Source organism: Pithys albifrons, chromosome 4, assembly GCF_047495875.1.
Source record: "Pithys albifrons albifrons isolate INPA30051 chromosome 4, PitAlb_v1, whole genome shotgun sequence".
Classification (NCBI taxonomy): Eukaryota; Metazoa; Chordata; class Aves; order Passeriformes; family Thamnophilidae; genus Pithys; species Pithys albifrons.
In genome coordinates, this window is record NC_092461.1 from 96,484,238 (window position 1) to 96,498,389 (window position 14,152).

At 34.7% G+C, this 14,152-nt stretch overlaps 1 protein-coding gene across 4 annotated transcripts in view; it reads left to right on the forward strand.

Annotated features, from left to right (window-relative positions):
- The first annotated feature begins 1,932 nt into the window (after positions 1-1,932).
- The window catches only part of CDH10 (cadherin 10), a 97,221-nt gene continuing 85,001 nt past the window's right edge, over positions 1,933-14,152 (forward strand). The window contains exon 1 of one of the 4 annotated variants that reach the window (XM_071555014.1): positions 1,933-1,986. The gene's annotated coding sequence lies outside the window, so the exon portion shown is untranslated. Of the gene's footprint in view, positions 1,987-2,145; positions 2,364-3,367; positions 3,443-14,152 lie in introns of those variants that run through there. The other 3 variants (XM_071555012.1, XM_071555015.1, XM_071555016.1) reach the window with 3 other exon arrangements.

Below are 14,152 nucleotides of genomic sequence, written 5' to 3' on the forward strand. Positions count from 1 at the left end.
GTCTCCTTTCATCATAATTTAATGTGTTGGTATTACCAAACTAAAAGGGAAATTTTTATTCTAAGACAATCCCCAGCTTTCTACTATAGGATCAAAGCCTAAATCTAATATTTTGGGAGACAGTAACATAGTTACTAAAGTCAGAAAAGAAAGCTCCATGAACTTTACCTTCAGATCAATGTGAGAGGAATTGTCCCAAATAAAAAAATCTTATGTTTAGAGTTTTGTTCAAATAAACAGGTAAACTTGGAAGTTGCCACAGACATCTCAATTTTGTCCATTCCGAAGGGATTACTGGGAATTGCTAACATAGTGTAATGTCAGATGGTGGCAATGACTAGGAAGCTTGAGTCTTCTGCAGCCTTTTCCTTTCCTGTGAAAGGACTGAGAATGAAAATCATTGGAAACCAGGAGCAGATGGACACACAGCAGTTCTGATTTTTATATTGGTACAACAATGAGAAAGAGAGAAGAAAAGAACTTTTTTTTTTTTTTAACAGAGGCACTGTGTATTTTTGTGACCAAATAGAGTGAAAGCCAATGAATTTAATTGTTTCCCTGAAAGATTAAAAACCTGCCACCGTAGATAAATTTTTCAAAAATAAATCATTTCATACGTGGCAGTAAAAATATATTCCCCCTGCTCCATCCCTTGCAATTTTGCTGCTTTATGTGTTTCTCTTTATTCCCAGATGATGTCTTCATGTATTAGTATAGCAAGTTGCTCAAATGCTGACTTGATCAGCTGCCAAAAGGTTGTGCTTAGGTGACTGGTCATTTCTATTCCTCCTAATGATTACAAATAAGGGAAAGAAACAGCAGGTGGTTATATTAGGAAGTGATACTAGTCCTGATACAGATCTTGCCTTTCTGTTTTTGTTGTCTTTTCTACTGACAGCAGCTGTGAACAAGCAGAATAGGTAACACTGAGCAGCCTAAAAACAGTCAGTGATCTATTTCAGCATTAGATTTTCTAATAATGAAATAGTTTTCATTGTTACTTTCTTCCTCACTCCCAAATAAAACATTTTTCAGCTCCTATTTTAAGAGAATTTGGTATGTTTTGGGTTGATTGGAAGACTTTTCTACAACCAGAGAAAGTCCTTTATGGCAATTCTTAGATAGAGCAATACTGACATCCATTGGTTTAATCTTATGTGACTATTTGTTAAATCTCTTCTAATGTACACATAACCCTCTGCAGTATCACAATGAAAGGATTGAACTTGAAATGATCCAAGGATTGTGCTAAGTCCAATTTGCTGTATTAGAAACATGAAACCGACACAGATTAACTCGATGAAAAGAAACACATTTTGAAAAGCAAAATCCACAAATATAATGATTGAAATAAAAACAGGCATCAGAAATATCAAAAGGGGGAAATTATTAATGGGGAACTAGTACTGATGCTTAAATTTTCTTATAACCTTATGAAATGAAAAAATACATCATTTTATATGAACATCTCTTGTTTTGTATTAAACATAATGCAAAATAGTGAAGTACGAGGAAAAATCTCAGAATCACAAAATGTTTCAAATCTAATAGGAAAATCAGTCCAATAAAGAAAATGACTCTCTGGTTTCATCTGAGCCCTCCAGGGTTTTCATTTAACTTAGCAGCACCGTATTTTATATATATATATATATATACACACATATATATGTACATGTGTGTGTATATATATGTATATATATTTAATAATCATTGCTGTAAGATCACTGTTGATACAGTAAAGTGGTTATATTTAATCAAGAAATACACATCATAAAAAGTGGAGGTGTTTTCAGTATTCATTATTGCGACAAGCTAAGCAGATGAGGCTTAGACTTCAAAACCAGAGACCCATTCTGGCAGCTAAGGGAGGGCTACAGGCTTTAACAAAAAAAGCTTTCCGTTTGCTGTACCCTCCCACCGCATTCACTTGCAAATCACTGTGTGCTCGGAAAACCCTGCACTTCCCCGATCTCCAACCTTCCCAGGGTAAGTGCTGCGGTTCTGTCAGCAGCGCCTCTCTCTCCCGCTCCCCTCCTCGGAGGAAGAGCGAGTGTGTGTGTGTGTGTGTTTTTGTGTGTGAGTATCCGTGCACGCTGCGTGTGTGTGATGGTGGTGTGTCTTTTTTTTTTTTCCTAGTCAGGAGCTCTGAATGAAAGCCAGTCGGAGGGAGAGCTCCCCCTTAGCTTTGGTTCCCGACTGTCCAGAGTTAAGTGATGCTGGGAGAAAAAGACTGAGTTAGATCCAAGTAGGATCAGTCTTAAAAAATAACAGGAGAAAACAGACCCCCCCAAAAAAAAGGACTCTAATAGCTAATTTTTCATTTGGTTGGGGTGGACATCACTTTCTCAGAAGCAGAATAAAAGGTAGGAACCTTTCTTATTTTCTTTATGTTGATATTTTTTATAATTATTATAGCATGAGCTATAGCATGGTGTTTAATGCATTTCATATGTTTGTTCTACTATATACAACTTTTTGCATTTTATAAATATGTGTTAGGGGTAATGAGACAAGGAATAGGAAATAACTGCTGTGCATTCTTTCTTCAAATTAAACCAGTATCATATGTGTTCAAGATTGAAACACTAAGCATTTTATATTTTTTTCCTCCTAGTAAGTAGACTCTCTTTTAAGTAGCAGTTTCCATCTGTATTCAGTTCTTGCAAATTCAGTGTGGGGGGAATAATAGTAATTGAATTGAAGAAAGCAGTGTTTCATAGTGTAATAGATAAGAACACAGCATGAAACATACACGTATGTGCCCTCACTTTCTGTATACCTGTGTAAGTCTGTTGCAGCCTTCACTGTTCATTCTGCCCTCAATTGAATTTCAGAATAATTAGCCACACTCACAGCAAATGCTTCTTATGAAGGAAATCCTTGTGGGGAGGGATAGCAGAGTGAATACAGGCAATATTTCAAATATCTGTACAGAGCTATGTGTGCACAAATGAGGAAAATATTGCCTGGTTTGACATTTCAGTAAAGGAGGAGTGGAGGGAGAAGGGAAAAGGAGGAGGGGGTGGGGGGTGGAGGGGAAAGAAGAGGTGGAGGAAGGAAAAATTTAGTCCGCACCTGTGTGAGCATTTATTGTCACTGCTGCAATAAAATCCATATTTGATGTGGTGTTAAATTAATGCAGCACAATACAAGTCTAAATCCATGCTCCCAACTACTATTGATGGCATTGTCAGCTGCGTTAGGAAATTTCAATAGGCTAATACTGTACATGAGACTACTTGCAGCTGTAAAAATCTTACAGTCCTTCAGCTTAGGAGGATGCGTCTGCACGTGCAGTCAGTGACAAGTAGCAACCAGCATTTTAAATCTGACCTATCATCTCTGTTGCTTCCACACAAATGGAGCTGTTGCCTGTAATCTTCATCTTTCATTTCAGTAAAAGCCTCTTTATTATCCCAACTGCATTCCCATTGCTTTTAAGGTATTTTTTGAATTATACAACTTGTTGTGCGTGTTTGTGTCTATGCAAATATGAACATGTGAGTATATGTACAATGTGCAAAAGGAGGTTTTTAATAAATCGTGTCCTTTCTTATTAATTTTAAAGCTAGTAGGCTTAAAATTTACATGCTGATGTTCCTGGAGGGAAAAAGCAGGGAGTGGGAAACTGAAACACACTTCTGAATCTCTAAATCTATTCAAAATATGCCATTTACTGGGATATTATGAGTCTGGTATAAGGATTTATGGAAATGTTTCCATTTACTCAAACTTTTATGTTAATTGCTTACTTTTTAAATTTAATAGTAGGCTATGCTGTTTGAGAGGATGGAAAGAAAGAAGGAACTTAGGGAACTAAGAAAAGCAAGAAGGAAAACACACGATATCTTCCTCAAGAGTTGAAAATCAGCTTTTTAGAGTCAGTATGGGTTTATGTCAAGTAAGGACTACTTCTCGGATTATAAACTGTTAATCTAATTTGTGCCTAAGGGAGTCTTCTCATCGTTTTATATACTGTGTTACATAAAAGTTTGAATGAAGAGTGGGGTCATTTCTTTAGCAGTTTCTGTTAATTTTAGTTTAGATTTATGTCTGTGTTTTTGTGTGTGGTGTCAAGGCAATTTTGTACACTTAAGCAGTAACTTTAAAATGTCTGGAGAGTGTTGACTCTAATGCATATATTTAAGCTTGAAACTGCTCCTGATTATTTCATTTTTTGTTACTTTGGATAGCATTGGAAAATATGTCTTGGCAGCTTGCCTTGCCTACTGTTTATATTTGTAATGCTTTGTAACAGTTCATTGTAAAAAAAAAAAGGAAAATACATCCTAAAGAGTCTGTATGTTGAATCTTATATATTCATAAACAGCTTTCTTGGGTTTTCATTACAGTAAATGAGTGTAGATAGGCTAAAACTTCATACTTGCATGTCCCCAGTAGACAAAGAATCTGTGTAAACACTGATGAAATACTGAATGTGCTCACAGTAGACACTGTGGTTACTGTTCTTTTCTGTGCCTAGCTGCAGCTGAAAAACAGACAAAAATAATATTACATGTGAAAGCAAACAAACACTAATCTAATTGAGTTTAGAGAGATATTCATAAAATACACACCTATAAATGCAAAGCAGTATACAGATTTCAGATAAGTAATGTAAGGGGTTTTTCCTTGTTAAATAATTGAATGTAAAAGTGGGAAAACATTAATTTGAAAATGCTATCTTCCTCTGATTCTGAGACAACAATCTCCTGATCGCAACGTGATTTCCCAAGGAAACAAGTGAATGAAATAGAGCCTGTCTTATCTGGATAAATATGTGCAGGTGACTTAGTTGCTGGATCTGTTAACCATATTTACAGGCAGATTACAGGTCAAAGTAGGATGATGTTGTATCCTATCACACCACTAGGTTGCAGCACTAGTAGAAGGAGTCAAACTAAGAATGAAATATTGTTGAATAGTAGTAATGAGGTGAATATGGGCTTATGATAATTGATTCATTATTGTCACTTGAAATCATTTGCTTTAACTGGACTCCGCAATATGTCCATTATAGATTTGAAAAATAATCTGTTGTATAGTTAATTCTTAGCTCTTTTCATGTGGCAGACAGAAAAAAAAAGTACTGATTATGTGGGCAGAAAATAAGGGTTTAAGAAATATTTTGCTATTAGTATTTTAATAGCATAATATTTGATGCATAATTTATTGTAAAGGAGGGAAATTGAAATAAAATATAGAAACTGTTTTGCTATGAGCAGTTTAAAATATGCTTGAGTAGAACATTATGAAAGGTGACTTCACTGCACACACTTTCAATTGCTCTGAATAGTATGGAGCTACCAATAAAATATAGAAGCTAAAGTTCACTGAAACATTGGTTGAGTGTGCACATCTTGTACTTCAAATCTACTAAATTGAACATTCGTCTTTTGCAAGAACAAAACAAAACAAAACAACCCAACCCAAACCAAATCAAATTAAACCAAACAATACTTCCTCTATTGTACAACTTCTGGAAAAATTTGAAAGAAAAAAATTAAAAAAACAAAAACCAAAAACCAAACATAAAAACCTCAAAACTTTAATTTGTTTGCTTTTTGCTCCCTGGATTTACAGATCTTCAGCTTTCAATCCTTGGCATAGTGAATTTCGTAACATGTCTGTTTCCATGGGGTAGCAACTCTACAATAGAGCAAGAGGAAAAATCATTATCTCTGGGGGGCTAAACATGTTATAGTTATCAGGTTGCATTACTGCACACAGGAGAAAAAAATAATCAGCTGGACCTGAGGACTGTTTTTTCCTTGCTCCATTTTCATCCTGTGGGAAGCAGAACACCACCCAACTAAAGGCTATTGAGCTTGTATGTTCTCTCTACTGTCTTATCAGTCTATTTTTTAATATGTGGAGGATCTGCCAAAAATCTGCCAGCTGAACCTTTAAAGACATTTCTTTTTACATGCAATCTTCCTAATTATTAAATGTCAGAGACAATTACCTCAAATGAGTGTGTGTGTGTGTGTGTACAATAGAGGTCAAACAGGGACAACCTTTAGCTTGTACAGGGATTGCATTCTAGCAAGCAAAATACTGTAAAGTTCATTTCTTAATTTATCTCAGCATTTTATTACCTTACTTTTTCTGTAAGCTCCCACTTCTGTTTCTTTTATTAACTTATACGAAATAGATAACATTTATCACTTTTAAAAAAAAGAATGTGTCCAGCAGGAGATGTAAAGCTCTAGCAGCATCTCAGAGGTACTCTGCAGCTTGTACTGTCACAGGGCATCTGCTCTGGGATGTAAACTCAAGTCTACTAATGTCTGTACCAACAGGCTGCATCTGGGGAATACAAAGATTTTAGAAGTTAACTGGATACAATGAAAAGTAACATGGCAGGTGTCCTTTTTAACATTATTCCCACATGTACTTCATTCTTCACATAGTGACTTTAACTTCATTATAGCACTTCTTAATTGTAGCTCAAAGTGAATGCTGAATCATATTCCAGTAGTGGAAATCATGTGAAGAAGAGGACATGTGTGTGTTTATGTAAAAGTAATGATTAAAAATATTAATTGAAAAAAAGATGCTTCCAGAGGTCTATTGCTCAAAAGTTACAAATGTGTTCTTCTGTCTTAAAAAAATAAAACCCTCTCCAAATATTTTCTCATGAAGAACTGCATATAATATGACCTATCTGGATGTATGTGCATGTGTCTTTCATGATTTTATTTTCAATATTCCATCAACTTCTACATTACAGGTTGGATTTTTTGTATTATCCTATTGCAGTATTTTGCAGTACAACATAAAGCATATGACATACCATCATGTAGCCAGATCAGACCACAGTCCTCAAAGATGAGTGCAATCATAGAATCATAGAATCGATTGGGTTGGAAAAGACCTCCGAGATCGTCGAGTCCAACCCTTGGTCCAACTCTAGTCCATTTACCAGATCATGGCACCCAGCGCCACGTCCAATCTGTGTTTAAAAATCTCTAGGGATGGTGAATCCACCACCTCTCTGGGCAGCCCATTCCCATGCCTGATGGACTCCTCATGGACTCTACAATGCTATAATATCCAGATTTTTAGGACACAAAGAATAGATATCAATGTAATTTGTAGCACTATGAGCAAGGCTCAAAATGCAGTCTCCAAGAGTACTGTTAATTTTTCTTATCCAAACTAATATCAAATGAATATATATATATATAATTGAACTGTTATTGTGTGCATGTATCTACCACACTATAGTAGTTCAAATGATATTTACACCTGTCTAATGAATGCAAAAATTATCTTATTTTTATTCTATCCTAATAGGAAGCACAAATAAACCAGATATACCTGTGTCTAGGAAACTTAGATGCTGTTCATTCTGTCATTGGTTCCTCTAAGTATCACAGCCAATTCTTACTTCAACTGGCATCAGGGAGAGCTTTGAACACATTTTATACACATAAGGCAAAATACATGGAGAATATCTTTGAGTTTTCAATGAGGGTGAGAAAATATATAAGAACCCAAAATATGTGCAATTATTTGGAGTTAATATTCAGGGTAAAGGCAGGATGGTCAAGTTTATTCTGCTTCCAAGAGTTAAAAAAAAGTAATCCCTTAAATGTATAAATTCCTTTCTCTTGCAAATAGTAACCTGTTCATTTCCCTGTTGTTTTTTTTCCCATGGTGAATGGAACTAGGAAACACAAATGCACCTCAATTTTATTGGTGTGTTAGACATTTAGATTAGATGTTAGGAAGAAATTTACTCAGAGGGTCATGAGTCACATGAACACGATGCCCAGAGAAGTTATGGATGCCCTGTCCTTGGAAATGCTCAAGGCAAGTCTGGATGGAGCTCTGAGTAACCTGGTCTAATGGGTGGCATCGATGCTTATGGCAGAAGGGGATTGGAACTAAAGGTCCTTCAGGTCCCTTCCAATTCAACCCTTCCTATAACTCTGATAAAATGTCATCGATTCACTACATCATGAAAATTATAAGTAATAACTTTTACTAGAAGTTTTCAAGTGCTACTTAGATTCATAATTTTGGGTGGGTTTTTTAGGTTGGAGTTATTTAGAAGATGAATTTTTAGAAAAAGAAATATAAAAAAAGAGGAAAAAAAAGCAGAATGTGTTAAAACAAAAAAATCCACAAACACAATGAACTGAAGTAAGAAAATGACAGTACTTCATTCTTATTTCCTTTCCACTTGGAAGAATAAATTTTAATAGCCAATTTTGCAAATAACCTTTCACTAAAAGTTTATATCATGTTATAGATCATATTTTCATGATGAGTAAAAGTATCTTTTTGTTTGTTATTTCATTGACAAGGGAGAGGATATTTACAAAACAATATTGTTGTCTGCTATATTATTTTTTCTTGCATTATAATTTTGATCCTGTGACATAAGGTATATAGAACTACTAGCCTGTCTTCATGACTTTCTGCTGAAAAAAAAATTAACCAAAACCAAAAGCAGTGTATAATAAAAGTAGTCTTTTATTAAAAGGTAAATAATAGTGTAGACCTCAATTACTGAATGACTTACTGGAGTACACATAATTATTCTGCAGCCAAATGAAAAAAATGACTTGCTTCTAAGATTAGCTTAAGTATATTAAATCCAAGTTCCCTAAATATGCTACTGCTCTCCACTTCCCATGGCCAAGTTTTAAATGATATTTTTGTGTCCTAATTCTATTTTCCTTTAGGATATTTTCCACTTTTGGCAGAAATCTGTAGTGCCCATAAAAAAGTAGGATGTAGAACACTATCCTGAGAACCGTTTTGGGAACTGCAATTTTGTTTCTCCCCTTCACTGTACAAAGTTTTCCCTGTCATTAATGTGCTGAGATGTGCCCTTTCCCTTGAGTAAGGGTATGGTGCTCATGGTAAAGGTCTCACTGAAGATGACATCTTGATTAAAATGAGTGAAGAGAGCCCGAGGTATATTAGGTACATTTGCTTCTCTCTATAACTTGGGGACATTTTATTAAATTTCTGATTAAGATGTTAAAACAATTGTGATATGTGTGACTGAATCTACTTTTTGTTTTTTTCTGGTAGTTAAAACTGAATGGCTCATGGACAGACACACATGGATTTTCCTCTGTAATAATACTATTTTATAAAATGTGTACCTTTTTCTTGTTTTACAATTCCTTCAGATTTCCATTCTGAAGTGTTTTCAAATGAAGTAGTTCTCTGATTTGAATAATTATTTTGAGAAAATCTTTCTTAAGGTGGAAATGTATTACTTTGTTTGTTTGTATTATTTAAACAGTCTTTAATCATTCTGATGACCAGAAGAAACTGATCTCTTCTCCAAAATTTGTGTGTGGAATATATGTACAGGATGGAAAATTAAGATGAAATTATACATTTGTTCTCCTTTCTGTCCATGATTAATAAGGCATCTGAACCACTCTGAAATACTTTTGCTACTTGTGAATATATCCTACTTGTGGCTTGGTTTCCTCTAGCTTTTTATTTGAGGTCAGAATAATGAGAATTACAAAGGAAAGAAGAACTAAGACATAGTGTGTCTTGGTAATAATCCCATTAAAATTTTGATGGGCATAAATCTTTAAGAGAATTTAGGAATCTCCAGCGTGACTAAGAAAGGTCACTAGGCTTGAGTTATTCTAGCCTGGATACCTAAAATTTTGTGACAAAGAAGGAGAAATCAATTATTTAAGTTCTAAAATTAGATTATTTTTTTTAAGTAGCAGTGTAATTACATTTCACCACATTCAGGGGTTTAAATGATATTTATTGTGTTGTGTTTTAGAATAGAACTTACAAACAGCCATATGGAAGGGACGTTTCAAATTTTCACTTCTAACAGCAACCAATTAGCTAGATTTAAACACAAATGATAAAGATCTAAGTATTTCAGTCTTCTAAATTACAGGACCATAAACCCTGTGTTTAGACACAGTGTTTTATTTTTAAATTTTGGATCATGTATATTCATGAGAGAAAATACTCACCCTTTCCTTTCTCCATGGCTGCAGCCATCAAGATCCAACCAGTAAGTGCTTAGGTATGTAGAGTCTGAAGTTGTTTTGTCACTTGGACGGGTTGTGAAAATCAGGTCTAACAGGAAAAAAGCAGCCTAGGTGGATCACACCCACAGCTTCCAGTTAAATCCTTCCAGCTGTATCTCTGGAAAAGCACCCAGTCTTGACTTAGAGGTATCTATGACTATTGCGTCATTTTAGATTTTAGTGACGTCTGGTCCTTGTTGTTCAGGGTATGCGGGCTGGAGTCCCTTTCTACCTCTAGCATATTAAAAACCTTCTTTTCAATTAAAAAGAAGGACCACTACAAGGAAAATCATGATGTCTTGGCACAAAAAAAGTAGCTTAGAAGCTATTTTGTTATCATTATAGTGAATTGAAGCTGGACTATTTGTTAGCAGGAAAATAACATGAAAAAACTGTAGTGTAATAATGGCATGATAATAGGAAAAAATGCTCTAAAGAATTAAATGCAATTCTATCTAAGTAAACAGAATTCATCTCAATGATTCTAATGTTTAATGAAATGCTGTCTTCTCAAGAGCGATCCATTAGTGCTTTGAAATATATGAACTAAAATGAAGTGATATGCAGAAAAAAACGTTTGAAGGTAGCTTAATATGTTTGTGTATAATCAAAAATACTGGCAGTGAAGATCAGGGTGATACTGACACAAACATAATTCTTTTATAATCTTAGTATTTTTCAGTGTCTTTTTTCTTCAAACTAAAAAGCTATAGTGACTTAAATAACACTGCTCTTTAATTAGTTTTATTTTCTGAGGTGCTTGGTTTCTTTCTGTCGAAGGCTATGAACCATTTTTTTGTAGTTATTTCATTGGATTTTTTAATAGATACATGAAATGTGCTACATGAAATAATTTTCAGTGAAGTGACTATGGTTTGATTGGGTTTTTTTGTCCCAAATGAAGCTTTGGGGTTTTGTTTCAGTTTGGTTTCAGTTAGTCCATTCTGAGCTGTTTGTGTCATAGAGTACTACTCTTTCTGAGGGATGAGGTGTTGCTGTGGGAATAGAAAAACATTCACGTGACAGGCTGATATCCTATAAGCTGGAAATATAGTTTCTTCCGTATTTTCAGTATTTTTCATAGTATGTACCATAGAGCTTTTTAAAGAGCTCACCAAATTTGTGACCAATTTTTTCTTTTTTTTTTTTTTAATTGCAATTGGGAAGGAAAATTGAGTAAAATAATAATTCCTAATGCATAAGCTGTTGAATTTTGATACATTTTCGTTAGAGAAAGCTATACATTTTTGATGGACTTTTTTCTTGAGTCTGTTCAGTTTTTATTAACATACTGAATATGTTCTTACTTTCCTACCCTAAAGAGGAAATACCTAATTCTAAAAGTCCACTGCTTGTTCATTTGTAATTTGTAGTAAATTTAAGCTTTAGTAAAACAATTTTTTTCACCATATGCATTAACTCTATGGGAAGTTTCCATATTTCAGTGCTTTGGCAAAGTAAGCAGAATGGTATTCATAACTTGCAAATCAAATGGAAAGTCAAATACTGAAGGCATTTCTTGTTCAATTCCCTGAAAAGTCTGTTCATTTGTTCAGATGGGAACCTTAGGAATGCAGATATTTTTAATCTTTTGGTGCCATCTCGTGGCAAGAGCATAATTATATGAAACAAGGAGATAGTCTTTTCTTGCTCACAGTTTCTATGCCTACCAGCAAAATACCTTGCTTTGGTGATAGATATGTATGTATGAATTTTAATAGTGACTGTGAAATAGCAAACCAATTCATGCACAGGACCAAAATCTCTTTGGTATTTTATTTTTTTTTCTTTGCAAGTGCCTATAAATATCGATTTGAAAAATCTCACAAAAATTGACTGTCATTACCACATAAAAATAGATTTTTAGTCTGTTGCATTAGATCTCTGTGGAATACTTAAATACTTAACTGGTTCGAGGCAACTGTCAATGGACTTTTATTGTATTAGTGCATTATATCTCTGTAGAATACTTTAATGCTTAGCTAGCTCAAGGCAATATCCACTTCAGCATTCTGTAATGTTTAACAGAAAACCAAGACCTGTGATAGCATTCTTGTTTTTCATTTTATTTTCTAGTTTTGGCTTGGGAAAATTCATAGCAGCCTGCATTCAAAAAAGCAATAACAGAGCAAAAATGTGATATATTTTCCTGGTATTTTCATTAGAGTTCATTAAAATTAGTGGGTTTGGTTCTGTGCCAAATCAAGAGTGGTTTAATACCTTGGGTTTTTTTGAAAATAATGCTTGTAGGTATCTGAAATCAGTACAGATAACATTTTATGCTCAATTTTTGAAGGAGTTTTCTATGTGATAGTCTGTGTTTACTTACTTAGCACTAATGTCCAGTCTGATTAAACTTTCTAGATGCAAAAATACTACTCTCTATAAAAAGATGCGAAAAAAATCAAGATGCCACTCCTACTTTTACCTAAGTTTTTAAGTCAGGGGTTCTCATTCTTTCAAAAGTAAGGATGGGTTTTTGTTTTGTTGTGGGTTTGGGGTTTTTGTTTTGGGGGGAGGAGGGGCTAATTTTCTTTGATTGTTGTGGGTTTCTTCGGATTTTTTTAAGATGTTTATTATAGTCTGGTTCAAATAATGTGGAAATATGCTGCAGTCATTGAAAATCAATTGCAAATTATTTCTTTGTGAGTTATTATAATACCAATAAAAATTAGTACTAAACGAGTACACTAAGATCTCACCTTTGAAAAAAAAGTAGTGTTCTAATTGAATATTTTGTAATGTCAGAAGATTCCATTACTTTCTGTACACTTGACCAGTGCTGCCTTGTTTTGTATTATATGCTTACTAAATTTGTACAGAAAATAAAAATATTATACGACTAGCAATGAAAGATATACTCTATAAATTAGATGTTATATATTAAAATGTTAGTCACTGGAGTGTGATTTTTAATAAGCAATCACTAGCCGAGGTACAGTTGTATGCTGTGCCAGCTCATGACTGTGATGAATCAGTCAATAGCTGAAGCACTCCTTTTGGATGGTTAGAGATTATATGATTTCTCTGATTAGGGTTAGCTGGGTTAGCTAGAGAAAATGCTCTATTGCCTATCAACAAGAATGAAGAAAAGAAAAATGAAAGTAATGTAATAAGATACAGGATCTCAACAGCTTTGTACATCTATGTGATACTGTGATTTTTAACTCATCCCAGTAAAATTCTCTTAACAACTAACATACTCAAATGCTTCTCTGTCTTTGTGAGTGTGGGACACTGGGCACCATCTGCGACTGGGGGTTTCTTGTAGCCTCGTTGATGCTGTGTGCTGAAGGAAATCTGCAATGATATGGTCCTTCTCCTGATCCTGGATTATCAGTCCATTAACCCAGGAGAAGTGTGTGCTCTCTGCCAACCCTGGCCACGTGGTCACTGAGAGCCCCCCAGAAAGGGCACACAGGGACCACTGGTCAGGACAGGAACAAAGAGGAAGTTTATTCAGGGGAACGGCTTTATATGGACTTTGGAGGGATACAAACTCACCAATAAGGGACAAGGGGGAAGTCTGGCTTTGGGTCAGTAGGAGTAAGGGGATTTACATTCAATGGGAAAGGGTTTCAGGTAACATGAGGTCACAATCTTCCCCCAGCCCCCTGGCCTGGCAGTGTATTCTGGGAAGAAGAAGCAATGACGATGCAGTTTTTATATTTAGTACATTCAAACCACATTAAAAACATCAGTTGTTAAAGCATTCTCAATAACTGGTGGATTTTCTTCATCAGCCCACGACATCCTCCATGCCTTATATTGAGAATGCATTGCCACATGTCTTTCTACATCTGCCTCTGGTAGTACTCTTTGCCTACAAAATTAAATTAATTAACAAAAGAAAGAGTTTCTCATTCCAGTGAATTGACATAGTGTGAATTCCCTTACAAGGAAGACAAATCTAAATGTGTGTCACAGTTTTGATAGAAACATGGATAGAAAGGTGTGAAGCTTAAGCCTTCACAAATGAAATCTTTAAAAGTTTTTTAGAAAGTTATTTACCAACGTTGCTACTTCTTAACATCTTGTTCTGGATTAATGACGTGTGTATAAATGTCAATGTAATTTTCATATCGTTACATTTGATGCAAACCGAGTACAGAATATTT